Source organism: Lepus europaeus, chromosome 4, assembly GCF_033115175.1.
Source record: "Lepus europaeus isolate LE1 chromosome 4, mLepTim1.pri, whole genome shotgun sequence".
In the NCBI taxonomy this organism is placed as follows: domain Eukaryota; kingdom Metazoa; phylum Chordata; class Mammalia; order Lagomorpha; family Leporidae; genus Lepus; species Lepus europaeus.
In genome coordinates this window covers 120,294,646-120,312,371 of record NC_084830.1, presented here as the reverse complement: position 1 = coordinate 120,312,371, position 17,726 = coordinate 120,294,646, and the positions used below count along the sequence as shown (strand labels likewise).

General features: G+C 47.8%; 1 protein-coding gene across 2 annotated transcripts in view; it reads right to left on the bottom strand.

Moving 5' to 3' along the window:
* Window positions 1-17,726, bottom strand: part of C1QTNF2 (C1q and TNF related 2) — a 52,310-nt gene that overhangs the window by 14,742 nt on the left and 19,842 nt on the right. Inside the window, exon 1 of one of the 2 annotated variants that reach the window (XM_062188730.1) lies at window positions 5,166-5,229. The exons of the other annotated variant lie outside the window; for it this stretch is intronic. The gene's annotated coding sequence lies outside the window, so the exon portion shown is untranslated. Of the gene's footprint in view, window positions 1-5,165; window positions 5,230-17,726 lie in introns of those variants that run through there. 2 annotated transcript variants of the gene reach the window in all.

The following is a 17,726-nucleotide window of genomic DNA, read 5'->3' as shown; positions in this document are numbered from 1 at the left end:
CAAGAGAGACAGAGACAGAGAGACAGAGACAGAGAGAGAGAGAGAATGTTCCATCTGCTAGTTTACTCCCCCAGGTGGCCTCAATGGCTTGGATTGGGCCAGGCTGAAGCCAGGAGCCAGAAGCTTCATCCAGTTCTCCCATGTGGATGCAGGGACCCAAGCTCTTGGGTCATCCTGCTTTGCTTTCCCAGGCAAATTAGCAGGGAGCTAGATTGGAAGTAGAGTAACTGTGACTTGAACTGGCACCTATATGGGATGACACTGTCACATGTGGTGGCTTAACACATTATGCCACAATGCCAGCCCCTGTGATCTCATTATTCTAACAGGTAAACAAATGTCTGCCACCCTTCAGCAAGTGCGTTTTAAATTGTACCAATTCTGAATTATTTGGGATCTTCAGGAATGTCTTTCTTGGAATAATTTGATTGTACCTCTTTTAAAAAGTTACTGTGACTGCAGGCCAGCATTGTGGCGCAGTGGGTTAAAGCCCCAGCCTGCAGCGCTGGCATCCTATGTGGGCGCTGGTTCGAGTCCCAGCTGCTCCATTTCTAATCAAGCTCCCTACTAATGTACCTAGGAGAGCAGTGGAGGGTGGCCCAAGTGCTTGGGCCCCTGTATCCACATGGGAGACCCAGAAGAAGCTCCTGGCTCCTGGCTTTGGATTGGCCCTGCTCTGGCCTTTGTGGCCATTTGGGGAGTGAACTAGCAAATGGAAGACCTCTCTCTCTCTCTCTTTCTCTGTTTCTCCCTGTAACTCTGCCTTTCAAATAAATAAAAATAAATCTTAAAAAAAGTTACAGTGACTATTAAATGACATAATGCAGTAACCAGCCCACAGCAAGCACTCAGGAGCAGTTGTGTTATTCTGACAGAATACTCATTTGGGAGAACTGAGGACAGAAGTGACATCAGGGCGAAGGTTGCTGCCATGTGTGGATGACCAAGCGGACTGGGTCTGCTGTTGCCTCCTCTGTGCACTGCGGCAAAAGTGAGCCTGCGAGGAGGTGAACAGCTGGAAGCGGTGGCATCAATGCCAATGAAGGCAGCTGATGCTCTTTTGTAGCACGGGATGAATGCAAAGCTGCGGAATTTCTATAGCTGTGCTCTACTTTATTTTTTTTTTTAAGATTTATTTATTTATTTGAAAGTCAGGGTTATACAGTGAGAAAAGGAGAGGTAGAGAAAGAGAGAGAGGTCTTCCATCCGCTGGTTCACTCCCCAGTTGGCCATTATGGCCGAGCTGTGCCAATCCAAAGCCAGGAGCCGGGAGCTTCTTCCAGGTCTCCCATGCAGGTGCAGGGGCCCAAGGACTTGGGCCATTTTCTACTGCTTTCCCAGGCCACAGCAGAGAGCTGGATTGGAAGTGGAGCAGCTGGGACTTGAACTGGAGCCCATATGGGATGCCGACAGTGCAGGCGGGGGCTTTACCTGCTACGGCACAGTGTCAGCCCCATGCTCTACTTTCAACAAGGGTGTTTAGGGGCCCACTTTGTGGTGCAGTGGGTTAAGCTGCCACTTGCAATGCACACCAGCATCCCCTATTGGAGTGCTTGTTCAGGTCCTGGCAGCTCCACTTCCCATCCAGCTTCTTGCTAATATGCCTAGAAAGATAGTGGAAGATGGCCCAAGTACTTGGGCCCTTGCCACCCATGTGGGAGACATGGATGGAATTCCTGGCTCCTGGCTTCGATCTAGTCTAGATCTTACTGTGTGGCTATTTGACGGGCTGAGAAAGATTAGAAAGCTGCAGGACGTGGCCCTGCCATTGGGGAAATGACAATCCAGACAACAGGGGATCCTCTGGCTTATCTGTAGGCCACAGGCTACACTGTGCTTTTTGGTTTTGTTTTGAAATATTGCCAGTGTAAAACTTGGGGGGTTTTATATCAGAATGAAGGTTTCGGCTTTTATTTGAGAACCTGGAAGATCTGGCAAGGCTGATTCTGCCTTTTGGCTGGGTACGCTTGAGATGGGCTGAATTATGTGTTCAGAAAGTTCATATGTTGAAGTCCTAGCCCCTAGAATCTCAGAATGGAACTGTGTTTGGAGACAGAATCTTTTAAGAAGGTGATTAGGGTAAAATGAGTTGTTGTGGATGTCCTTATTTGAAGGAGAGAGTAGGAATCAGACCCTAGGAAGACACAACAGGGAGGAGGCTGCCACCTGCAAGCCAAGGAGAGAGGCCTTGCCAGAAACCAAACCTGCCAGTACCTTGACTGTGGACTTCCAGTGTCCAGAGCTATGAGAATTGAGCATGTGTTGGCCCAGCGCCCGGTCTGTGGTAGTCTGTTGTGGAGATGCAAGCGCAGGCATAGGGCCTGCATTCCTCAGTGCCCACAGTGCCGCCACCCGCAGAGGTCCCACATCCCCAGCATGGGCACGGCGTGCACGGCCCCTGTCAGCATCCGAGTCTGCAGCCTCTGCTCTAGAGGAACAGAGTCAGAGTCTGCTGTGTGCTCTTATTTCAAAGCTTTGGTGTTTGTGTTTCCTTTCATTTCTCCCCACAGTTCTAAGAGGCTGATACAATCAGCAGCACTTGGCAGATGAGAAAACAGAGCTCAGAAAAGTGAAAAGAAAAAGTAGAACCCAGGCTTGCTGACCTGGAGCCCAGGGCTCATGTCCCACTTCCACGGCCCCTCTGCTAGCAGGAGAGTTACTGATGGGGCAGCGCTGCGTGTGTGTGCGTGTATGTGAGTTATAAAGTAGGCCATTTATAGAAATGAGCAAATCCAGGCGAGGGCTAGTGTCTGCAAAGAATATTTGGATTAGAATTCCTTTCAAAAGTAAACAAAGAGGGGCTCGTGCTGTGGCATAGTGTGCTAAGCCTCCATCTGTGGCACTGGCATCCCATATGGCATCCCATACGGCTGCTCTACTTCCAATCCAACTCTCTGCTGAGGCCTGGGAAAGCACTGGAAGATGGCCCAAGTGCTTAGGCCCTTGTACCTGTGTGGGAGACCTGGAAGAAGCTCCTGGCTCCTGGTTTTGGATCAGCCCAGCTCCAGCCATTGCTGTCATTGTGGCCAGTTGGGGAGTGAACCAGTGGATGAAGGACCTTTCTCTCTGTCTCTCCCTCTCTGTAACTCTACCTCTCAAGCAAATAAATAAAAAAAAAATCTTTAAAAAGAAGTAAAGATAGAATGGGACTTGATGAACAGAAATCTGATTTCTGCAGGAGATCATGTCATGTCACGGAGGCAAAGAAGGCCTTTGACCTGGAGGAAGGAGCAGGGGCCACTTTGAGTGTGGAAGAAGGCTCATACCCTACAAGGAGCATCTGGGCATGGAAACCAGCAGAGGTTGGGCCTGCAGGAAATCACGTCCAATAGGCGGGGTCAGGACAAAAGAAGGAACAGCAGGACAGGGAAGACGGGGGCTTTGCAGAGAAAGAGAAGTGCTGACTGTGATGGAAGCAGAATGGTTTCAAAGATGACCCCAAACTTGGGAAAAATAATCTCCATTCATTCCTACAGTGACATGCTATGGCATCATCTTAGGAACAAACTTGGTCTATAAGGTAGACATGTGAGCATGCTCAAGATACACTGTTACATGGGGAAAAAAAGCAAGCTCCAGCATAGACTGTAAAGTATGTTCTCTTGGGTTAAAAACGCTGGGCCCACAAATATATAGAGAAGTATATATAAGTATATATAAAGTTCGTGGAAAATAGCACTAAAAGATAATACCGGGGCTTGTGCTGAGGCATAGCAGGTAAAGCAGCTGCCTGCAGTGCCAGCATCCCATATGAGCCCTGGTTCAAGACCTGGCCGTTCCACTTCTGATCCAGCTCCCTGCTATGGCCTGGGAAAGCAATAGAAGGTGGCCAGGTCTTTGGGCCCCTGCATCTGCTTAGGAGACCTGGAAGAAGCTCCTGGCTCCTGGCTTCAGATCAGCTCCGCTCTGGCCATTGCGGTCATTTGGGGAGTGAACCAGCAGGATGGAGAACTTCTCTCTCTCTCTCTCTCTCTCTCTCTCTCTCTCTCTGGCTCTACCTCTTTCTGTAACTCTTTCAAATAAATAAAATATTTCTTTATAAAAAAACAAAGGTAACCCTAAGGGGTGAGGACTGGAGGAAGGGGAAGAATGGTAACTCTGCTAAGAGGAGAGAAGTCGGATGTTTGGGAAGAAACTTGGCAGTGCCCATGATAGGTGAGGAGGGGAAATGGTGACAGCGTGGCCTGAGGAGGTGGCGGCTGCAAGCAGGAGGAATGGACGTAACTATCAGGGGACAGAGTAGGGAGAGAAGGGTGCAGGTGGGGAGGCAGGGGCAGGGACTGCTCACTGTGCATACGCCTGGGGCTGACCTTTATAGGACATTGTCACTGCCACCACTGCTCTTCGGCATGGCAGAAACCCGGGGTCCCTGGGAGAGGGCCTATTCTAAGGAAGGGACCCTAGAAGGGCTCCACAAAGGCTAGGTGTGTGGTCAAAGAGCAGAGGAGGGTCACACGGAGGACGTGCAAAGGACCCTTGGTATTAGGGGAGAGACCTGGGCTGCAGTAGCGCAGCTGGCAGCCGAGGTGCTTGGAAAGAGTAGGAGGAGTGGGGCTGGAGACACCAGACCAAAGTGAATTAGGAAGAGGCACGCAGACCAGTGCCTTGGGGGAGGAGGTGGAGGGGAGGGAGCCCTGAGGAATTTGTGAGGAATGGGTGCAGATCCCTGCCTGCCGCTTCGGAGCCGGAGCCGTTTGCCTGCTTAATGCATTTAATTAAAGAAATGTGAAGAGTACATGAGATCATGCACTTGATAAACGTTAACTAGGACTGTTAGTAAGCTCCGACCCTGGATTCAGGCGCCCAGCGTTCCAGTCCCATTACAGTCAGTTACTAGCTGTGCAGCCCTGAGCAAGTCGTGAAGGTCTCTGAGCCTGGTCCCTGCCTTGCGGTTGAGGAGAACGGGTGGTCACGAACCCAGGGAGCGCATGCAGAGGGCCCCAGGGCTTGGCACAGAGTAGGCGCTGCATAACCAGCAGGCAGAGCACAGGCCCTGGCACGCCCTGAGCCCTCCACGAGTGGTCACTCCCAGTACAGACTTCAGGCAGCCGCGACGAGGGGCGCGCGCAGCACTCTCCCAGCCGCGCCCTCCCGTCCGCTTCCCGGTCCCCGAGAACCTCCCCGGCCGACAGCCCGACTGCCTGCCCGCGCTGCGGGACACTCACCCGCGCAGCCGCCGGCCACGTCCACGGGCGTCCGGACCGAGGGAGCGCTCCGCCGTGCTCCGCGTCCCCGCCTCCCTCGGCAGCCAGGCCCGAAGCCGGCCCCAGGCATAGTTTTCCCATCCCGTCATGGGCGGGAGCGCCTGCCTCCTGGTCACGTGGGCTGGCCCGTGCCTCTTCTTCCCATGGGTTTGGAAAGAACCGGGAGCGCTGGTGCGTGTTTGGGTGTGTCGCTGCGTCTGTGTGTGTGTGTGAAGAACTTGTCTCTGTCCGTGAACGTCTGGGACGTGAGCGATTGTTATTTGCAAGGGGGAGTTAAGGACAGTGCACGTGTCCGAGGAGACAGGCACGTGAGCGTTCATCCCTCTGTGCACTCGTCGTCGGGGCTGTGAGCCTGAGAGCTTACATCCAGAGTACATTTCCTTGGGTTCTGAGTTATGAACCCCAGCGTGTGCTTAGGTGTGTTTGTGTGTGCGTGCACAAATGCATTGTCCAGGTGTGCATGAGGGCCTGTATGTGTGCTTCTGTGTGCACCTGTTGAAGACTGCAGCTTGGTGTGTAACCCGAGTGTCGTTCATTGGCTGGGTGTACACAGCAGGGGCTGGGTGGGGCTGGATGTCTGTGTGTCAGGTTAAATATGTTAAATATGTAATGTGCATAAGCATATGTTGCTGTGTATGTGCATAATATGCGGGTGGCACCACTGAATGTGCAATGGCTCTTTCCTGGTGTGTGGAAATACTTATATGCCTCCGTGGGGATTTTGTCTGGCTGTGCATGCATTTAAATAGTGTGCCTGGGCCCCTGTGTCCCAGCCCTCTTTTCTCTCTTCCCCACAGGTGAGTCTTCCCTGGACTTCCTCACTCTCTAGTTGCTGATAGCAGGTCTGCCTTGCACAGCGATTCTGTTTCGGTAGCAAATAGACAATGGAGAAAAGAAAAATCATCAGAGGCCTGGCTTTTGCTGCTCCCTGTTCCTTCCACTGCCCTCTTCCCCTTGCTACCATTATTTCATTCCACTGCTGGAGCATCTGGTTAACAGCTGGTTTCACCACACATGGTTTACAGTCAGAATTTTAATGCAGATTTCCATTCAAATTCTAATGCTGGTTCCATGCCTCAGACAAGTTAGTTAAACTTGTGTTTTATTTTCTAAAAAGAGAGGATAAAACTATATTAGTTGTACTATCTTTTCTACCACACGTGTTTGGGAAGCCATCAAGCTATGTAGAAAATTATTATTGGTGTTGGAGCTGTGGCAAAGTGGGTAAAGCTGCGCCTGCAGTGCCAGCATCCCATATAGGCACCGGTTTGAGTCCTGGCTGCTCCTCTTCCTATCCAGTTCTCTGCTATGGCCTGGGAAAGCAGTGGACGGTGGTCCAAGTGCTTGGCCCTGGCACCGACATGGGAGACCCAGAAGAACCTCCTGGCTTCTGGCTTCCTATCAGCCCAGCTCTGGTCATTGCAGCAATTTGGGGAGTGAACCAGTGGGTGGAAGACCTCTCTCTGTCTCTCCCTCTTTCTCTCTGTAACTCTACCTCTCAAATAAATAAAGAAAAATTTTTTTAAAAAAAGGAATAAAAATTATTATTACTATATAACTTAGTGGGCTCAACAAACATTAGTTCAACAAATTGCTCATCAATATCTTTTATGTGCCAGTCCCCAAGCTAGGTACTGGGGATATGAAGGGAAAGTAAAAGGCTTGGGGCCTGCTCTCAGAGAACTTGGGGTACAGTGGGGATGATGCAAGCGGCTACAAGTGAAATGGGTGTTACATAGAAGAAAAACAGAGTATGCAACCCCTTGGTTGGGGAAGGTCTAGGGAACTGAAGTTTCTGTTTTCACTCTTTTTAAAAGATTTATTTATTTTATTTGAAAGGCAGAGTTACGGAGAGACACAGAGAGATATTCTATCCTCAGGTTCACTCCCCAAATGGCTGTAATAGCCAGGAGTGGGCCAGGCCAAAGCCAGGAGTCTGGAACTTCATCCGGGTCTCCCACATAGGTGTGGTGGTCCAAAGTCTTGGGCCATCTCCCTCTGCTTTCCCAGGCACGTTAGCAGGGAGTTGGGTTGGAAGTCAAGCCACAGAGACGTGAACTGGTGCCCATGTGGGATGCTGGTACCACAGGCAGCAGCTTAACCCTCTGCACCACACACCACCCCCACGGGAAGTGATGTTGCAAGTGCACCCTGGGAGGTGAGACTGAGACTCATCTGGGAGTGGAGGAGCTCTGAGCCATACACAGGAAGGAAAGCTGAAGTGAAGTAGAGTTGAGGCTGTTCCCAGATGGGTCAGGATGGCAAAGGTGAGGGAAGTCTGCCTGCAATGCCTGGAAGCCATTTAGAATCTGAAGGGCTTAACAAAGTTCCCTTGCTAGGGCCAAGTAGGGATCTGTGTGTGTTGCCCACGTGGCTCCTGAGGCTGGTTGCAATCACTGGCCTTCTGTTGTTGGTAAGGAAATAGATAATGAGAGCCCGGGAAAAGGTACTGTTACCACACAGGAAATCATTTAATAAATACCGACTGAATGCATAGGAGGAGACCTACAACCCAGCTCTGCTGAGACCTCATAGAGTCCTGGAGGCTTTGTGCTGTGAGTCCCAACAGTGATGATGGGTGGCGTCTCCAGAATATTTGTTAAATGGCAGTTCCAGGGGCTGCAAAAATTGCTGTAAGCCAGGACAGGGCTCGAAATTTCCTCCCCCTTGTCTGTTTCTGTCTTTAATTTATCTGCAAACATCTATCATCTATTGTGAGTGTGAAGACAGGGTGATGAACCACTGAATGAGAACACACGTTACTCTTAAGTGACAAAATGTGATAAGTGCCATAGGCAGGCAAGCAAGTGTTGTAAGCAATGAGGAGGGGTTTCCCCTTAGACTCTGCTCAGTCCATTTCAAGTTGATTCATGTCTAGAGAACATGCCTAGCATCAAACTGGGGAAGATGAGTGGCATCATGACAGTGATGAGTGCAGAGAGATTACAGTCCCACGGGGCAGCCGTGTATGTCCCACACTTGTCCAAAGTTCTCTGTGTGTGCTTTCCTATACGACAGCAGCTGGAAACCTCAAATCCTGGTTCCTACACTCCTTGCTGCAAGGTTCCTGGTACAATTTAGGTTTAGTCACTTCAATGCACCTGTGCAGGCCCTGAATTAAACAGTGAATTAAAGGAGGGAAATTGGGTTAGGTGGGAAGAAGCTAGCAGCCTGCGAGAATCAATTTTTCCGGTGCTGACCTGGAAGGCATAGGGTGGCTCTGGGGTCCTGGTCGTTCCTGGTCGCCAGGTCACACTGCGCAGGGTGTGTTCCTCTAGCCAGACATCAGGTCAGGGGTTCACTTCCTGACTGTAGCATAAGGAATCCATCCCTTCCTGTGGGGATGTCATCAGTGCTCTGGTGAGTTCTGGGGAGCATTCTTGGAGGCCCAGGCTAGAACTTGCTCTGCAATGATTGTGAATTCATTTGATTCTTTTTCTTGAGTCTGTGTCTGCTTAAAAGAACGGAAAGGGTTTCTGCAAGGTTTGTGCAGCTTGAGTTCCTGAGTTATGATTTACAGGTGGGGGGGAGATGCGTGAGGATCAGACCAAGCAGACAGTCACCCAAACATTGCCTCCCCGTCCTCTTTCTGGCCGCCTCCTAGGACCAACCCCACTTCAGCTCCGTCACCAACATTCACAGTAATTAACTAAGTATCAAACAACTAACCTGCACAAGGCACTCTGCTTGATGTTGGGGTTTGTGATGAACAAATAAGTAAGGTCTCTGACACCACAGAAATTATGAGGAGACAGGTGTTAAACGAGCACTTAAAAACGTAACTCAAAATTGCAGCAAGACTTATGAAGGGGGGCTGGAGCTGTGGCATAGTAGGTAAAGCCACCGCCTGCAGTGCTGGCATCCCATGTGGGCACTGGTTCGTGTCCAAGCTGCTCCACTTCTGATACAGTTTTCTGCTATGGCCTGGGGAAGCAGTGGAAGATGGCTCAAGTGTTTGTGCCCCTGCACCTACGTGTGAGACCTGGAGGAAGCTCCTGGCTCCTGGCTTCGGATCGGTGCAACTCCGGCCATTGCAGCCATCTGGAGAGTGAACCATCGGATAGAAGACCTCTCTCTCTCTTACCTCTGCCTCTCTGTAACTCTGCCTTTCAAATAAATAATTTAATCTTTAAAAACAAAAACAAAAGAGATTTATGAAGGAAAAGAAGCTTTTTTTTTTTTTTTAAAAAAAAGATTTATTTATTTATTTAAAAGGCAGACACAGAGAGAGAAGGATATATATATATTCCATCCACTGGTTCATCCCCTAATTGGCTGCAACAATCAGGGCTGGGCCAGGCCGAAGCCAGGAGACAGGAACTTCATCTGGGGCTCCCATGTGGGTACAGGGGTCCAAGCACTTATGCTATCTTCTGCTGCTTTCCCAGGAACATTAGCAGGGAGTGAGGTCAGAAGTGGAGTAGCCAGGACTTGAGCTGGAACCCATATGGGATGCCGACACTGCAGGTGGAGGGCTAACCTTCTAGGCCACAGCGCCAGCCCAAAAAGCTTTTTGACAGTATGGAGTCTGCAAGATAGAGTAGTTTGCTTGTGATGTCTGTGGAAAGCTCTTCAATAGATGTCATTTAATCTGAGTCCCAAAGGATCAAGCAGGGCTGTTCATGAAAAGGCGGCAGAGGAGGCACAGTATGTAAGAGCCACATTAGCCTTTTTAAACATCTTTCTAACACTCCCCTGTGTAGCAGAGGATAAAGCCTAAAGTTCTGACCCTTTTTTAAATAGCAATTTTTAATTCTTGTACTTTTAAAAAAATATTCATTTATTTGAAAGTAAGAGTTACACAGAGAGAGAAGGAGATGGAGAGAGAGAGAGAGAGAGAGAGAGAGAGAGAGAGAGAGAGGTCTTCCATCCATTGGTTCACTCCCCAATTGGCTGCAACAGCTGAAGATGTGCCGATCCAAAACCAGGAGCCAGGAGCTTCTTCCGGATCTCCCACATGGGTGCAGGGGCCTAAGGACTTGGGCCATCTTCTACTGTTTTCCCAGGCCATAGCAGGGAGCTGGATTGGAAGTAGAGCAGCCGGGACTCGAACTGGTGCCTATATGGCATGCTGGCATGGCAGGCAGTGGCTTTACCCGCTACACCACAGTGCCAGCCCCAAGTTCTCACCTTTTTATGTTGTGGGGGCTTTCCTGGGTGCTATAGGACTTTTAGCAGGATCTTCGATCTCTACCCACCAGATACAACCATGCCTCCAACCCCAGCTAAAAGCCAAAATATTTCCAGACATTTCCAAATGTTCCCAATGGGGCAAAACTGCCCTCCCTGGAGAACCACTGTCCTGTGGGCAGCCCTGCTCTGGTCATGGTGGTCTTCCTGACTCCCAAAGGCACCTTCAAGGTTTCTGTTTTGGTGCCTGCCCTTACAAGATTCCTTCTAGTTAGTATCTGCTCTTCTGTCTCTCCACAAGGCCTTACCCATATATCTTACGTCTACTAGAAATTCCTGGTTTTCATCTGCCCAGCATTCCTTGTCCTCTGGGGACTGTCATGTATTTGAGTAGTAGGGAGAGTGGTCCATCCTGTGCTCTGCCTGCTCTCTGGCTGCAGAGGCCTGTGCATTTGGTACTCTTTCCTTTTGTGCCTAGGTAAAAGACTAAGTGGTGGACATGAAACCCAAATGAGATTTTTTTAAAAAGATTTACTTATTTATTAAGTTTTACGGGAGGGAGGGAGGGAGAGTGAGAGAGAGAGAGGGAGAGAGAGAGAGAGAGAGAGAGAGAGAATCTTCCATCTACTGGTTCACTCCCCAAATGGCTGCAATAGCTGGAGCTGGGCATATCTGAAGCCAGGAGCCAGGAGCTTCATCCAGGTCTCCCACACAGGTACAGGGGCACAAATACTTGGGCCATCTTCTGATGCTTTCTCAAGCACATTATCAAGGAGCTTGATTGGAAGTGGAGCAGCCAGGAGGGAGTCTAAAAGTTGCCGTATGGGATGCTGGCGGCACAGGGGGCGGCTTTACCCACTAAGCTGCAGCGCTGGTCCCCGAAATGAGTTTCTCCCATGTGATCTCCACTGCTCTTCTTCTGAATTGTTAACTACAAAGATACAGTCCTGAGATACCACCAGCTGCATTTCCCTGCCCCTTAGACACAGCCTACTAGTGGCAGGAGACATTGCCATCAGCACACAATTAGAAGCCATCAACACATAATTAGATTGAAGAAGAATTGGAAGGTATCTTGCTGTGACTATATTACTAAAGCCTTTTGTTCAGATACTTGGGCTGAGTCACATTCTCATTTTTTTTTCTTTTTTGATTATTTGAGACACACATAGCAAGAAAGCACTCCCATCCACTGATTCACCCCCTAAATGTCCACAACAGCTGGGGGTAGGCCAGATCAGTGCCAGGAGGCAGGATTGTAGTCTAGGTCTTCCACTTGGGAGGTAGAAACCCAATGACTTGAGACATTGCACTAGCAGGAGGCTGGAATCAGGACCTAGGGCCCAGACTTCAACCTGGGTACTTTGATGTAAAGCACAGGCATCTTAAACAGTGTCCTAATGTTAAGCCAAATGCCAGCCCCAATTCTCTTTGTTCAAACAACTTTATTTCTGTCAGTTCTTGTAGAAAGAGTCCCCATGCAGTATCCTTCAATATCTGCTTTATTTTTTTCAATACCTACTTTAAATATTTTCTCTTTCATAAAGTCCTCCCAACTCAGAATAGTATGATTAAAATGCTTTCTTTGTATTCCTTTCTTTGTATATAAATTTATTTGAAGGGCACAGTGACCCAGAAAGCTCTTCCATCTGCTGGATCACTCCTCAAATGTCTATAGCAGCTAGGGCTGGACAAGGCAGAATCCACAAGGAATCTGAGCCATCATCTGCTTCCTCCCGGGTACATTAGCAGGAAGCTGGATTGCATTCCAGAGTAGCCAGGACTCAAACCAGGTGCTCTCATTTGGGATGCAGAAATCCCAAGTAGCAGCTTAACTCACTTCACCACAACACCCTCTCCATTTCTTCGAATTCTTAACTGGTGGTTTGCTGGATCCCAGCAGTCAATTTTGAGCATCTCTTTGCAAGTCTGAGTTTAGTGGTCTCTTGTTAGTCTTAAATTGTGACTTTAGGAGTAATTACACGATGGAAGTCAGCAAATGCTATACATCAGGGCTCTCTGTCCTCTACACTGGCCTCTGGCCTGTCCAGCAGTACCATTGTCTATTTCCCTTCTCACTTCTACCAGCCATTTGGGTGATAGTCATGTACTGATGTGTACCATCTCTTACTTTCTGCAAACAGTGAGACTGGGAGGACAAATACTCCCAACCTGTGTTTTGCCTGAATCTTCAGACTCTGAGACAATGAAATGTCCAGAGACATACTTGATTCACGGTCCTCATTTCAATTACAAAGAGCCCCAGAGACCCTCAATGAATTGACAGTGTGCAGCTAGGATGAAAAAGAAGTTCAAAATTGTTTGACTTACACCTGTTATTAAAATGTGGTGTTCTCTTTGCATTTGTTCAACCGTTTCCTTTCTCCAATCTTGGTAGGGAATATTGAAAAGCTATTTTTAAGCCTTATTTTTATTTATTTATTTATTTATTTATTTATTTATTTTGGACAGGCAGAGTGGACAGTGAGAGAGAGAGAGACAGACAGAAAGGTCTTCCTTTTGCCGTTGGTTCACCCTCCAATCGCCGCTGCGGCCGGCACATTGCGCTGATCGGAAGCCAGGAGCCAGGTGCTTCTCCTGGTCTCCCTTGCGGGTGCAGGTCCCAAGCACTTGGGCCATCCTCCACTGCCTTCCCGGGCCATAGCAGAGAGCTGGCCTGGAAGAGGGGCAACTGGGACAGAATCCGGCGCCCAGACCGGGACTAGAACCTGGTGTGCCTGTGCCGCAAGGCAGAGGATTAGCCTATTGAGCCACGGTGCCGGCTTTATTTATTATTTTTAAAAGATTTTATTTTATTTATTGAAAGGCAGAGGAAGAGAGAGAGAGAGGTTTTCCATCCACTGGTTCACTCCCCAGATGGCTGCAACAGCTGGAGCTGGGCAGACCCCAAGCCAGGAGCCTGGTGCTACTTCCAGGTCTCCCATGTGGGTTCAGGGGCCCAAGGACCTGGGCCATCTGGCCATCTTCTACTGTTTTACCAGGCCATAGCAGAGAGTGGAGCAGCTGAGACTCGAACTGGCGCCCATATGGGATGACGGCACTGCAGGCGGCAGCTTTACCAGCTACACCACAGCGCCAGCCCCAAGATTTATTTTAATTTTTATTTATTTGAAAGGCAGAATTACAAAGAGATAGGCAGAGACAGAGAAAAAGAGGTCTTCTATCCACTGATTCATTCCCCAAATGGCCACAGTGAACAGCACAGGGCCAGACTGAAGCCAGGAACCAGGAGCTTCTTCTGGGTATCTCTCGTGGGTACAGGGGCCCAAGCACTGGGGCCATCTTCCACTGCTTTTCCAGGCTCATTAGCAGGGAGCTGGATTGCAAATAGAGCAGCTGGGACTTGAACTGCCACCCATATGGGATGCCAATGCTGCTGGCGGCGGCTTAACCGGCTATAGCACAATGCCGACCCCAAAAGCTATTGTTGAATGATTCAAAACAGCTCAGCTGATGGCCAAGAGTTGTCAGATGCTTACCTTTAATGAGGAGCTTTGGGGCTGTGAAGTTCTCCTAAATGAAATCACTGCAGATGGGTCTCATGAATATGGCAGGGCCAGAGAGATAGCTGTCCACAGAGAAGACTTGCTGCCATTCCACAGACTTTTTAAAGATTTACTTATTTATTTGAAAGATAAAGCATCAGAGACAGAGGAACAGATGCATGTGGGCACATGCAAGCACGTGCGTGTGCACACACACACACACACCCCATCTATCCACTAGGTCAGAGCTGGGTCAGGCTGAAACCAGAAGCCAGGAACCCCATCCAGGTCTCCCATGTGGGTGGCAGACATCCAAGTACTTGGATCACCACTTGTTGCCTCCCAGGTGCATTAGCAGGGAGCTGGATCAGAAGCAGAGTAGCTGGGATTCAGACCAGTGCTCTGATGTAGGGTGCCATTGTCTCATAGCTTCAGTATAAAGACTGTGATGTGGAAGTGAATGTCGGCTGCTCTGTGTTTTATGTCACTTTGAATGATACAATAGTTCTGCCCCAAGGAAGGCTTGCATGTTTATAAAAATTAAAAGTATATTACTTATTTCTTTATTTAACGATTTATTTATTTATTTGAAAGTCAGAGTTACATAGAGAGAGAAGGAGAAGAGAGAGAGAGAGAGAGAGAGAGAGAGAGAGAGAGAGAGAGAAAGTCTTCCATCTGTTGGTTCATTCCCCAGTTGGCCGCAATGGCCAGAACGGCCGGAACTCTTTCAAATAAAAAAACTTTCAAATAAAATAAAGGCTATGGCTTTACCTGCTATGCCACAGCGCTGACCCCATAATTTATTTATTTTTAAAGATTTATTTTATTTATTTGAAAGAGAGAGAAAGAGAATCTTCCATCCACTGGTTTACTCCCCAATGGCCTGAATGGCTGGGCTGGACTGGGCTGAAGTCAGGAGCGTGTAACTCCTTTGGGGTCTCCCACATGAGTAGCAGGGTCCCAGGTACTTGGGGCATTTTCCATTGCTTTTCCAGGCACTTTGGTGGGAGTTGTATTGCAAGCAGAGCAGCCAGCACTTGAACCTGACACATTGCAGGCAGCGGCTTAACTGTTGTACCATAATATTGGCCCCATAATTTATTTATTTATTTTAAACATTTATTTATTTTATTTGAAAGAGTTACACAGAGAGAGAAGGAGAGGCAGAGAGAGAGAGAGAGAGGTCTTCCACTTGCTGGTTCACTCCCCAATTGGCAGCAATGGCTGGAGCTGCGCCCATCTGAAGACAGGAGCCAGGAGCTTCTTCCAGGTCTCCCATGTGGGGGCAGGGGCCCAAGGACTTAGGCCATCTTCTACTGATTTCCCAGGCCATAGCAGAGAGCCAGATTGGAAGTGGAACAGCCAGAACACAAACCGGCGCCCATATGGGATGCCGGCACTGCAGGCAGCAGCTTTACCCGCTATGCCACAGTACTGACCCCATAATTTATTTTTTAACATAGCAGATCTGTTTCCAGGAACTCATTCTGGAAGTGTGCCTACAGTTACTCTCTGCACACTTATGTGAGGTAATAGACTGGAGACCATCTACATGCACAGCAAGAGGGAACTGATTAGATAAATCATTACACATAAACAAATAGATAATTTCTATATGGTGTCATCTCCAAGATACTCTGTGAGAAAAATAAGGAGCACCACAGTGTTTACAGTTTGCTACCATTCAAGTTCAAAAAGGAAAAGACGAGGAAAACAAACATGAGTTTAAAAGCACAAGCTATTTATAGAAGGGCGAATAAATTCTAATGCATGCAGTTGTCTCTGGATGGGGGAGCTAGAAACTGTTGAGAAGAATACTTATTTTTCACTCTATGTCTTTCAGAACAATTTGATTTTTAAAACCATGGGAAGGTTCAACAACTTCCTCCAATAAATAAATTAAAAAAAAAAAAACATTTTGGAAATTCTTACTTTACTCTTAAGGGTGGCCAAGATTTGGGGATGGGCAGAGAGTTTGGAAAGTTGAGAGCAGTAAGTTCTCCACAATTATTTACTTAAAAAACATTTAAAGTATTTGTTCTAGGTTTGGAGCAAACATTTTCCCCATTGTGCAGTGGAAGGCAGTGAGGCCCAGTGGCAGGCCATCATCTGCAGGTCACACCAGGAGGGTAGGGGGTGTAAAGGAGGGCCAGCTAGATCTTGGCAGTCAGTCCCAAGGTTCTTCTGGCCAACCAGAGGTGGCGGGGCAGAGGACTTCAGCAAGCAGAGTGGTTTTCATGGGGACGAAAAGAAGATCCAGAGAGTTCTGAGGACTCTCCTGGCTGTGGATTTTAGGAAAGTTTAAAGTCCAAGACAGCTAGAGTCCCAGCACAAATGAAATCGGAACGAAGTAGACGCCAGTTAGATTCAACAGGAAGTGACCCAGAAAAGCTCCAAGTGGTTTCCAGATGTAACTGGAAGGGCCTTGGCGGCAGAGATTCGTGGAATGTGCTGCCAGAAGTTCTGGAAGTTTCTCAACTGAGTGCATGGATCAGAGACATTGTATTTAAAGAAACACATCACCAAGAAATTCTGGAGCCTTCTGCATTGTAGAATCAAGCTTTGCCAAAGCAGCCTATGAATGAGTCTTAAACGGGTTTTACCACCTTTGCCAGCATCATTTTGGGAAGGAATATGAGAAACTAAGGATCCACCTCTGCCTTTTGGCTGGGAAGAGAAGTAGATGTCCCAGACCAAGGAAACAAGCATGATTGAACTGAATAAATGAGATTTTGCTAGAGGTTGGAATTTTGTTTTTTTAACCTATAGGTGTTGTGAAGTCAGAGACTAATTTCTCATCTAAATCTTGTTTTTCAAAGATTTCAAGAAAATTCTTTGAAATAACATTCAGAGGACACTTAGTGCTACATGACTCATCCATTCAATGTACATCCAGTAAATTAATTTTATTTTGTTCAGAGTAAATTAAAAATGTACAAGAGTGTGTCTAGTGTTCCATTTAAGAAAAACGGGTGACATATACTTGTTCTTGTGTAAACATCTCTTTAAAGATACATAACGTTGTATGTAATATAGTGGCTGCCCCTGGAGAAAACTATGGTGCTGGGAGCTGGGGGCTGGGAGTCACAGCTTTAATAGGACTGTGGCAATCCACCACATGTATGCAACACATATTAAAAGTAAAACAGTCTCAAAAAAAAAAAGATCAAAGGGAAAACATTCCTTTATAATGGAGAGATTTGACAGCTACAACTTTAACAATAACAAGGATATAATAACTTGATAGGGCACATATACCCACTAATATGATACTAATCCTCATCTAATCAAGCCTTTACACTTAATCTCTGATTAGCAAAAACCATATGGAAAGAACTGTTTAGATGGCATACAAGAAAACAATTGGGGCTGATGTTGTGGTAAAGCAGGTTAAGCCACTGCTTTTGGTGTCTTCACCCTTTTTCAGAGTGCTGGTTTGAATGCCAGTTGCTCTGCTTCCCATCCAGCTTTCTGCTAATGTACCTGGGAAAGCAATAGAAGATGCTTCAAGTACTTGGGCTGCTGCTACACACTGCAGGGACCAGGATGGAGTTCCTGGCTCCTGGCTTCAGCCTGGTCTAGACCTTGATGTTGTAGCCATTTGGGTAGTGAACCAGTGGATGGGAGTGCTTGTTTGTGAGCTCCCTCTCTCTCTTTCTCCCTCTCTCTCTTCCTGTCTTTCTGTATCTCTTCCTTTCAAATAAATGAATAGATCAGAAAACAGGGCTTTTTCATAAGGTTAATGTCGTGACAAATTATGGTTAAAAATCAGGAATAAATAGTATTTTGGGGACAATTGGAAGAGCTTTGAAGATGGTCTGAGACAGGCAATATTAAGGGATGATTGCTAACTTTTTAAGATGTAAACAATGGTTTGTGGTTATAT